Source organism: Thunnus albacares, chromosome 8 (genome assembly GCF_914725855.1).
Source record: "Thunnus albacares chromosome 8, fThuAlb1.1, whole genome shotgun sequence".
In the NCBI taxonomy this organism is placed as follows: Eukaryota; Metazoa; Chordata; class Actinopteri; order Scombriformes; family Scombridae; genus Thunnus; species Thunnus albacares.
The window spans coordinates 30552612-30563968 of NC_058113.1; positions in this window are offsets into that span (position 1 = coordinate 30552612).

Below are 11357 nucleotides of genomic sequence, written 5' to 3' on the forward strand. Positions count from 1 at the left end.
CCAAATTGCACCATTTAGAGAACATTTTTTAGGGGGGGCATGCCTCCGGACCCCCCTAGGTGACTTCACACCTCGGCGTTCGTCGGTGGACACCAACAGAAAAAAGTTGAGTCAAATTTTTTTTTCTCACCAGCACCCATGTATAGGCCTACATCTTGCTTCAATTTTTAACAAATGTCCGTAAATTTTCCTCCTCAGGCCCGGTTCTACGTGGATGCAAAACCATGCATTGCAACCTCAGTTCAATATTTTTAACCCTCATTTTAAATTTAATAATAAATGCCAAGTGCAGCGAAGTAGGTCTTAGGCACATGGACTGCGTGGACGTCTCCATGCCAGGGCTCGACATTAAGGCTTGTCTGATTTTTTAATAGGACAAGTAGAAGAGAAATTTACTCGCCCTACTGGACAAGTTAAAAGTCTCAAAAAAACATGTCTTATGTGCAGTGTTTCCCCTACCATTACCTGACCCCCCGCCCCTCCCAAAAGAAACAAATAAAGACAAATGTAACGTATACTAACATGATAGCAGGAGCGCTAAATGCACGTAAATGCTGTTTATCCACCTCTCAACTTCAGAAACAGCATTTATCCAAACTTCTATCACTTTACAGCGGCTAGCTCAGACTAGGTTCCTACCGCAGTTTGTTGCAGCTTCTAGGAGGGCTCGTTTTGTTTTCCGGTTGAACACTGTATCCCTGTATGAGGCACGGAGACGGCTGTTACTGTTAACATGAACCAACAAACCACCACCTGCTCCTGCTACGCAGGTGTGTAAAACAAACGAACCCTCCGTGCTGAAGCTAGCGGGCAGCCTAGAGCAGCTTTCATGGGACAGACGAATGAATCAGAGTTCAGAGGATCATATATGACATTAACTGATGTGCAGCATAAATAAATAATAATGACAAATAATAATGTCAGATAAAATACAACAAAATAAGTAGCTAGAAAATCTCTATTCTTTTTTAAAAGAAAAGCTTTTACATTTTCAGAGTGAGTGAAGAAATCAGGAGACATGAGACAGAAGTGAGGAAGAATTGCAGGATGTCACTTAATGGTGTTAAAAAAAAACAAGGAGAAAGTAAAGAACTGATTCAAAACAAAGAAGATGCAACTGATTCAAGATTTAAAGAAAAAGTTGAAAGAGTGAAGAGAAACACACAGAGGCAGGTGTCAGGCGTCAGGTGATGGGGAGACATGAACACATTCAAAGCAGGAAGCAGAAAAAACTGTTAATGTCTGACTTCCACCTGTATCTAGATGAATTATTGTTCTGTAAATATTTTTAAAGGCAAAATCTGTTATCCAAACTAAAGGACATCCTAACAAACAAAAGTCAAAGCACAAGATTCAAACCTGCTACAAAAGGACTTACAGATCTTTTAACACAGATACTAACACTACACAACAACTCTGTTAACATGATGTTTTCTTCAGCTGTTAGAAGGTTGTTGACCTAGGTAACTGTTGTAAATACAGCACTAAAATTAACAGTTTCAGTTATTAGGAAACAAAATGCTGATTCATCATTCATCTGATTAATTTATAAATCAAACTGTTGTCTTGATTTGGATTTAAGTTCAAGCAAATTAATTCTCCATAAGTCAGTTTTGTTATTTTGTTATATTACAAACATTGATCTATATTAAGGACCACATAGAGGCTGTGAGAATCCAGATTTGTTTCTAAGATAGAGACTTATTGGTCCATCTATCCTTCCATAAGGCCTATGTTTATTTATGTGTTGTAAATAAATATTGATAATATTTGTTTAATATTCATTTACCTATTTTTTCTGCACTTGTTTCATTTCAGCTCAGTGCAGAGAAATACAGCGATACAGAGAACTGCCTTACTGCGCGCATCTATGACGACACTGTCGACACTGCATATCTGTATCTGTGACACGCCTGCTCTGTAACAAAAGTAGTAGTTTCAGGGGGCCTACCAACCGCCCTGAAAAAATCCTAGTGGAAACAATATCAATCATCATAATTAAACGTCAGAAGGCTGATAAATGATTAATCTATAGAGCTCATATTGAAACAGACTTTACAAAGTGCTTCACAATTCAGGATTAAATGAAAAGATTATTAACAGGGAAGCAATGGCTTTAATAAAATTCATAAATTGAATCATTTTTATGTTGACACTGTTTGGATGCTTTCAACTGTTTGTTCGTCTGAATTCTGCGTTCACAAACAAAATGAAAAAAGTAGATCAATTGGTGTGGTGGCCACATCACTGGTCTCATAGCTCTGAAACACTTGTGCCAATCATCGTTATCACATGATAACGACAGCTCAACAAACAGAAAGCTTTTCTTCAGGAAATGTCTGGATGGTTCAGAGCATCACGACATGAACACACATCACCACAAATCTGCAGCCAAAGACAGATGGAGTGGTTTTTTCATCAGTTAATATAATAACAATAGAAATTTCAAAAATGGTTTGGTGAAGCCGTTTATATGATTATAGCCCATCATACCGATGCTATTTCAGCAATAATTGTAGCCTAATGTATCTTACCTTGTACACGGTCACATAGTTTAGTAATTAATGTTACACAACAGCGTTTGCATCGTAATGTGTCTCATGGATAAAACATGAGATGCTACTTTTGCTAAAAAGAAAGTTGGAAAAGAGGCTGATGAGCCCCACTAACTTGAAGTCTCCTTCATAAAAAGGCAGAATATTGAGTTATAACCAACCTGTCTGATTTGTGTAGAGGTGTGTGTGGTTATACTGTAGCAGCCTAGTGTCATCAGGAGATTTAATGAAGGTAAACACAGTGAACAGTCATGTGTAACGGCACTGCACTCTGGTGCAGCACTTCTCAGAGGCTGCAGATTTATCAACATATCAGTCCTGCTGACTTCAGATGCTGCAGGGATTTAATGAAGTGGAGGAGGAGCTTTTCATACGGTATAAATAGCTGTGGACAATAGATACTGTACACATTCATTTATAGATCACTGTACACTGATTTACTGACTTTCTTGCTTAAATCATTTATTTTCTGTGCTGATATTGGTTGGAGAGTGTTTAATTGAAATAAATGATTTATATTTTATTAATCTGTTGTTGCACCACGTCTGCATAACGTATCACAGCAGTGTCCTACTAAAGGGGATTTTACCTCATTAAAATCATCCTCATGTCTGTAGTTTAGTGTCACCACAACTTTAACATCATATTAATGGTAGAAATGGTGTCTGACCTCAGAGTCTCCAGTCTACAGTGTGGGCTCTCCAGAAAATCACACAGTAGCTTCATTTCTGAAACTTGTATTTTGTTGTTACTCAGATCCAGCTCTCTCAGATGGGAGGGGTCGGACTTCAGAGCTAAGGCGAGAGGAGCACAGCTGATCTCTGACAAACTGCAGTATTTCATTCTGAATAAAGAAGAAATCATGTAGTGTTAGAAGCAGATTATTCTGATTGAAATCATTCAGTGTTTCATAATCTGTTCAGAGCTGAAGAAGGTTTAGAATGTACAAGTTTATAAAATGGAAACTCCAAACACCTGAACCCAACAGGATGCAGGTTAAAAACTGTCAAATGCAAACAGTGAAAAAGAGCTCTCATTAATATCACATAGGCTTGGCTATGTTGCAAATTGGGCCTAGATAGGTGATATATATTAGGGATGTCAATGATTCATCGATTATGGGTTAATTGGCATTAATAATTCAACCGATTGAAAATACACTAACCGATAATGCAGAAGACAAGGGATGTGCAGTGTAACTGTCAGAAAATGTTCTGCAGATTTGCTGCAGTTCGCAGTTGCGCCACCAGGTGAAGCCTCTTACTCTTTTAGTGAAATTGAGTTACAGGTGTTTTTGGTGATTGCCTGTAAGGGCCGCACAAGCTGTAAAACGAACGCACCTCCCTGCGAAAAAAAAAGTTGCAGACTCGCAGCAAGCCTCGATCTGTGCACTGTGTTGTCTGGTTTGACTCTGAAGCATAAAGCTGTGAAAACTCCACGGAGTTGTTGTCTGGCGGCTGTGTGGTCATGCTAACGCTAAACTAACATGTTGAACAGAAGCAGCTGCTCGGTTAATGCAGGCTGAGAGCTGACTGTCAGACAGCAGGACTCTAATTACACATGCTTCCAACAAAATCAACACAAAATTGACTAACTGTCTAAGCGACACTCCCCTGATCTGAGTATAAATGTATTTTAGCGGTGGCAGGAAATGGACAGATAAAGTCAAAGCAACAGTATTGTTCCGTCCCCAGGACATCTGTCCAGCTGAGCAATTGTTTCCAGCAGCTGGACTAACGTTAGCTACAGTAAACACACGTCACTCCATCATGTAGATCAGGTCTGCAGATTATTTTATATAAAACCAGTCAGATGATGTCTGTTGTGGGGAGACTGTTGTAATCTGTTTTACATTTACATTGTTACATTATAATACCAACTGTGCCTATAAATTATATTCATTTATTTTAGTCTAAAATAACCCATACCTGTGTTTCTTATCTGGCTGTCTTACTAAACATTTAGTGATCTGCCTGTAGTTTGCTATTAACACAAACTCAACACTTCACTGCTTTACTTTAAAAGCCTTCCATTAAAGAGAGCTGATTATGTCCTTTCCTGCTTTACAGTGCCTTTGGGCAGTTTATCTTGGGTTAGTTAGGTTTGAACTGAGGTTAGAAGTGGTCTAAAAATTGTGGTAGACCAGCAGTCTAAGACAGACAGAATGTAACAGTATGTTACATGCTTTAGTAAGGTCTACTTACTAATGATTCAGAGCTTTCAACTGCAAGCTCCAAAAAATTAGTAAGTGGACCTTTGAGCTTAATTTTCTTCATAATATTTTATATAAGCAGTTAGCTGAAGAGAAAACTCAAACACACATAATCAAGGTGAGCAAAGCATTTCTACAAATAACCTTTTCACCACATATTGCACTATAATATGCACTGAGTCAACATGATATCTGGTAGCTTATAACAGCTGACCTGAGGTATATTTTGAGCAAAAACATGAGAAAATGAATTACACATTTGAAGCACATTCTTTCAGGTTTTGAATAGTTGCAGTTCTTTACAGTGACTTCAACGTTGGGGCAAAGATGTATGAATATCTTCTTGAAGTGGAAATTCTGACATGGAGGTTCTCAGGTTGTGACAGAAATACCATCTGTAGTTTCTGTTTATAAAACGCAGATTAAGATCCATCTTAGTTTGAAACAGTGTATAATAATACTTCTGCATCATGAATAGAAAATATTTTAGCAGAGCAGTTTACAACAGAAACAGTCTCTTACTTTGTGTCTGAGGGTCCAGGTTCATTCCTGAAGGTTGGAGGATGATCTCTGGACCAGTCATTCTTCATAGACAGACAGTCTGATGCTGGAGACTTTGCTCTCTGTCTGTGGTCTGTCTGACCTCTGTAACACACCAAGATGTTTTTATTCATATAATGTGACTCCTTGAAAGAAATTTTAATATACAAACAAAAATATACATCGCAAGCAGCGATGACTGGACCCTCACATCTCGCATGCATCAGAGGGAGCGACATCTGTGGTATCGCTTCTGGAGGTCGGTTGATACGGCTTTGAATTTTCTGGATTATAGGACACTGTGTGAATGGGTAAAATATTATTTCCCGTGTGCAGTGTGTGGCGCTGGCTGACATATTGGAAATTGTGTGTACATTTATAAACCATGTGTCATTTAGGCTTCACTTCCTGTTGCCTGTAGACAGTACTACACAAGTGAAATATTAATGCAGAAATACATTTACCAGAGGGCAACTGTCATGGATATACATTTTCATGATTATTGGATATTGTATGTAGGATTTAAATAACACCTCCTGTGTCCACAATGTGGCGATACACCCACTAATTATACGTAATGTTGCTGTATATCATGTGTAGACCACACCATGGGTACATCCCAAGTCTCTTAAATTGCATCCACGTTTCCCTCACTTGCGTCCTTTCCTTGTGTCTCAGTCCCTCCCACTGTGGATGCATGGAGAGACGCAAGGAAACCAAGTGAGGAGAGAGGAAACAAGGAAATATGTTTTTAGACACATGGGACATTCTTTCGTCTGAAGCATCACATGAAGCGACGTCTGTTTCTGATGACGGCAGAAGCTGATCACAGCTGGATGAGCTGTCATTCGACTTTCACAGCTGTAGCAATTTTTCATGGAGTTTGTGTCTGCACACATGTGCACTGTGATAATACTAATAAAGGTGAACAGTTATCACTGCCAGAGCAGCTGTTTTCTCTCTGCAGCCTGTTAGCTGTTTAACAAACACCTGCACATGAATAACAACCTGTATTCAGTATTTATACTGTGTCCTGCCCAGAGGCACATGAACCATTTCTACTGGCAGAATGCGTTCATATTATTTATTAATTGTTTGAGTTTGTATTTATTGATATTCTGATTGTGAATTTATTATTTAATAAACCAGAATATGATTAGGGTGTCTTTTGAACAATGGAAATTGTTTATTTGGCTAAATATTTCAAGGAAAATTGAAATTATGTAACTCATATCAAACCTGAAGGTTAGGATTTTTCAGTGTTGCATGTGACTGAATGGATATGACGACAAATGAGCCCAATCACTATAAAACATGTAATTTCCCACCACTTCTGACACATGTGGAAAGTTTCATGAATTTTCAAGTACCTTGAGCCCAAGACCCCAGGAAAAGCAGCAGGCTTTGAAGCCAACCGACACAGCAGCTAAACCATGTAATTACAACTTCTAGGCTCATCATGTGATGCACATTGGCCCAAAAGGCATTTTTCCAGCACACAATCATGGGAAAAGGCTAAACGGGAATTAGCCATCTAAGCTGGCAGAAGTCTCTGCTGCTCATGCTCTATGGGCCTCAAAGATGTGGAAGATCTGAGTAATTTTATACCTGGAAGTTTTTGGCTTCATGCATGGACGTATAAAGAGAACTGGATACAGAGTAGGAGGCCAGGGCCCGTTCATTCCTATTAAAATTGTGGTGAATGAAGCCAAAAAAGTTTGACTTCTGGGTATAAAATTACTGCGCTATGGAGCCTGCTGGCAACGCCCAAGCCCTATCACTATAAAAGATATCATTTCTGCTCACTTCTGATGCATGTGCAAAGTTTTGTGAGTTTTCGAGCACCTTAAACCCCACCTCTCTCTCTCTCTTCTCACCACTCTGACCTAATAATCCCTACAAAAACAACAGGTTCCTCACACTTTCAGTGCCAAGGCCCTAATGAGTCATATAAATGAGTTAGTAGCAGCTCTCTTACTTTGTGTTTGAGGGTCCAGGTTTATTACTGAAGGTCGGAAAATGATCGTTGTGCTGGTCACTCTTCATAGACAGAACGTTGGATACTGGAGGCTCTGCTCTGTCCTCCTCTTCCTCCACACAAACACTCATCTTGTGGACTTCAGTAAACCAGTAAGGTAAACCAGTAACACTGACTGTGAGTTTAGAAAGCAAGATTCAAGAGAAATAAGTCTGTTGAAGAGTCACAGCAACGAGAGAGAAAACACCCAAACAAGTTAGTATCTGCCTGTTTTATTTCCTCTTTATATCCACAAAAGTTCATTCTAACTGTTCTCCCCTCTACAGTCCTCAGGGTGAAAACTGACTGAGACTTTCATGGTAAAATAATGTTTTATTAACACTTACCCTGCGTCAGATATCAGTTTTTATCCATCTGCTCTGCTCCGTTGAAGACTTTCAGTTCCAGTACTGCCACCTACAAGAAATCACGAGCCTATCAACGTGTGTGTGTGTGTGTGTGTGTGTGTGTGTGTGTCATAAACATAACATGTTTATGAGGATCTTTTTTGGCTTAAACAGGTTTTGGTCAAAATGTTTTAGAATGTAACTTTCCGTCATTACTATGTAATTTACCAGAACTTGCAGTGTTATGTGAATTTCACCTTTATTTGTTAGTGTAGGACAGGTCTTCACATTGAGTTGCTCAGTTCAGTGTCATCCTCAAGGTAACATCAGTAGTAAATATTAAATAAAATTTGTCTTATCAAAAGTGTGTTGTGAGGATAAGACTCCTCTTTTTTCCACAGCACTGTCAAGTCTTTTTTTCCTCCATTTTACTCGCGTAACTACATACAAATTTGTGTTTTCAGCTCTGAACACAGAGCTCAGAACACGGGTGATCTACGTTCAACACTGTACCTGAACGCCTCCTGTGTAGACCGGGAAACTGCTGAGTCTCTACCGCGGTTTGCCGTTATTTGTGGTCGCGCCAGCATCGCTGTCCTCTCCTCTGCTCTATTTGTCGGTGTTTGTGTTTAGCTTAGTTTCTAACGTGTATTAAAATGTGTGATATTCCTGTAAACTTAGCTACTGGCTGAAACAGCCCCTCCTCTCAACCAGCAGCAGAGGGAGGAGGACGACAGGATGAAGATAATGACATGTCTGTGTTCTTCATTCTTTCTAAACTTAACTCGAATTTTTAATGTCAGGAATATCATTTATTTTACTGACATTTTTTATTTCTTTCAAGTGTGATATTGTTGAATTTATATAGTGACTTTGCTGATGAAAACCTTACTGTTGTAGCTGTAAGAAACAATATTTTGTCATATTTAAAATATAAATCTATTCTAATCCTGTTCTGAATTTATTTTTTTTTTTTTAATAATGTTTAAAAAAATCTTTAGTAATGAAAAAGAGTATTGATATGGACTCTTATTTCTTTCTTCTGGTGTTTCGTTCATTCCACCAATGCAGTCAACAAAGCAACATAACTCATCACTATAACTACCATCTCTACTGTTATCAGATCATTTTAACACCCGCAGACACAAACATGGTGAAAACTGCTGGTTACGTTACCTTTATATGTTGAAAATAATCTGAATCAAGCTGATGAGTGAGGGTGAAATTAATCAGCAGCTTCAACCAGGAAACCAACCAGGTCTGTTTTAAGGTCTGTTGATTCACAAACAGTCTCAACTCTCTGTATTCATCTTTAATCTGAAGTGTTCTTTAAGGAAATCTGATAACAGATCAGCAGCTCTGAACTTTGGAACAAAAAACCCGGAACAAAAGTCTAATATTAACAGACAGTATAAATCTTTATCGGTTGGATCATAAAGTCTGATGCCGGGACGCTGGAAGTCGGTCAGAGTTGAGGTCAGAGAAAGTCTATATAATGACGTCACATTAAATGCTGCGCAACATTCATGATTTCTGTATAAACCTGAACGGCCAACAATATTTTACACCAGTTTTAGAACATTTTACACTTCAACAGAAAGCAAACTTGAACACCAACATGCTGTGTGTCAAAGCAATATAGTAACATGTTCAGCTATATTGTAACCAAGACCAAAGTGAGGAGACAACAGGTAAATAAAAGGCAGAGCCTCCATTTTAATCCAGTGTAGGTAGAGTATTAATTCATGTGAATGTGGACGTTGCACATTTATCTTTAAGAAAAAGAACCAGAGTCAGAGAAAAGTGTCAATAAGTTAAAACCATTAAGCTTTATTCAGTGTTGTCCATGAATTCATCATTTACCAGACTTACATTTCCTTAATGATGATAAAGTGGAATCTGACTGTGTATCAGGCTGCAGCTACATTACATTTTAAATATATTAGTTCAGCTTTAATCTGATGGGGATAAAACACAGGAGGCAGCAACTGAAGATGAAAAATATAGTTCAAAATTTAAAGAATATATAGATCAAAGACATAGAGACATGACTGTAAGCTCACAGTCTGATCCAATAATAATGTGTTTGGTGATTTGCACTTGAAAAGGGATCAAGGTTAAAATACAGCAGATTTTAAATGTTTAGATGTCTATTTGTATCTACTGTAGCTACTTCAACAAATGTAGCAAATTCAAATACTGAAATGCTGTTAAAACATGTTCTTTCAAACTACATTCTGCAGCTGCACCACAATCCTGCTCACTTTGAAATTTTAATATACAATCTCCAATATTATGAGTATGATGTTCCATCATTGCGACCAATCACATCATGAGTGATGGAGATAATTATAAAGCTTCATACCCATTTTAAAAAAATGAAATTGAGATCACACATTATGTGCAATAAACATTTCAGTGCAGGAGCTGTTCTGATAAACTGACAGCTGTCTTGTGTGCAGAGTCACAGTGTTATAACAGAAGGACATGCAGAGGTTTTATTGTGTAATATTTGAATATCAGAGAAAAAAAAAACGCTGTTCCAGGAATGACTGATGTGCATAAAAGCGTTAACTTCAGATAGTCCTGAGTAATTAAACTAATATCCAGCCAGGATTCAGATTCTGACTGACAGTAAACCTCAACTAATTAACGCGCTTCAATACGCACTTTGATACAGCGAACAGCTTAGCTTCACACCATGGTGTCACCATGGTAACTGATCCAAAGTTTAAGTTACCATGGTAACTGACCAACAGTTTAAGCTAGCTCTCTCTCTGGAACTGAAAACCCAGAGTTTCCCTCATCTCAGGCTGAACAAACTCAGAGTTTTCACTAATCCTGCTTTCTGGAATACACCTCAGGTATCACTTTCTTTCCTATTAACATAAACTTGGCATAAAAAGTAAGGAAATTTGTGTTTGGTAGATTATTACTTTGTTGTAACAATGCTTCTTGGCAATAAATCTTATACCGTTGGAAAGTCTGCTTATTTCCCTTTTAAATGGTGCCAAATTTGTAAGGAACATGCATTTGTGGGATGAGCAGCAGAGCTGAGTATGTGGGTTGCGCCCATGAAAATTTGCCAAATCTTCTCTGCCATTGCCAAACAGCATATTTTGCTGTTGCTATTGACTTTTGTTTTGAGCTTCTGGTACCCCCAGGTGCTTCCAGGAGGCCTGCCATGACTGCCCTTCACCGTCAGGCCCGTTTGCGCTGGTGCCAGCAACATGTGCACTGGAACCTGAACATGTGGAGGAATGTTATGTTCAGATATGTCCAGATTCTGCCTACGGCAGTTGGATCATAGGATCAAAGTGTGGAGAGGATGCGGAGAACGTTATGCTGATTGCTGCACCGATAGAGTAACATCTTTTGGTAGAGGCAGTGTGATGGTGTGGGGCAGCATCTCCCTCACTGGAAAAATGAGGCTTGTCATCAAGGCAATCTCAATGCAGAGAGATGTCGAGATGAGATTCTGCAACCAGTGGTAATCCCATATCTCCACAGTCTGGGACTGAACTCTATCCTCCAAGATGACAACGCTCGCCCCCACAGAGCGGGGTTTATCAGAGACTACCTCCAGAATTTGGGAGTGGAGAGGATGGAATGGCCTGCCAGCAGTCCTGACCTCAACCCCATTGAACACTTGTGGGATCAGCTTGGGCGTGCTGTTCGTGCCAGAG